The sequence below is a fragment of the Odontomachus brunneus genome, unplaced genomic scaffold, assembly GCF_010583005.1.
Source record: "Odontomachus brunneus isolate Ranch 3 - 2012 unplaced genomic scaffold, Obru_v1 Obru_scaffold_124, whole genome shotgun sequence".
Taxonomy (NCBI): Eukaryota; Metazoa; Arthropoda; class Insecta; order Hymenoptera; family Formicidae; genus Odontomachus; species Odontomachus brunneus.
Window position 1 is genome coordinate 986030 of NW_022639574.1, and position 342 is coordinate 986371.

The window sequence follows — 342 nt, forward strand, 5'->3', positions numbered from 1 at the left end:
TCTCTCTCTCTCTCTCTCTCTCTCTCTCTCTCTCTCTCTCTCTCTCTCTCTGTCTGTCTGTCTGTCTCTAAAAAGTGTTGGGATTAAACAAATTTCACTGCATTATTCATCGGAAACGAGTTCCGCAGTAGGTACGCAAACACGCACATACGCAAATACCAATTAAACTTATAATCTCAAAACGCACGATCTCATGTGAAACTGTCCATACGTGCCATTTGCGTTCAGCGGCAGATTCGCGAGGATTTGCTAGAATTTCAGATACATAAATGGCTAACTATATGCGCGCGTATATATATATATATATATATATATATATATATATATATATATATATATATA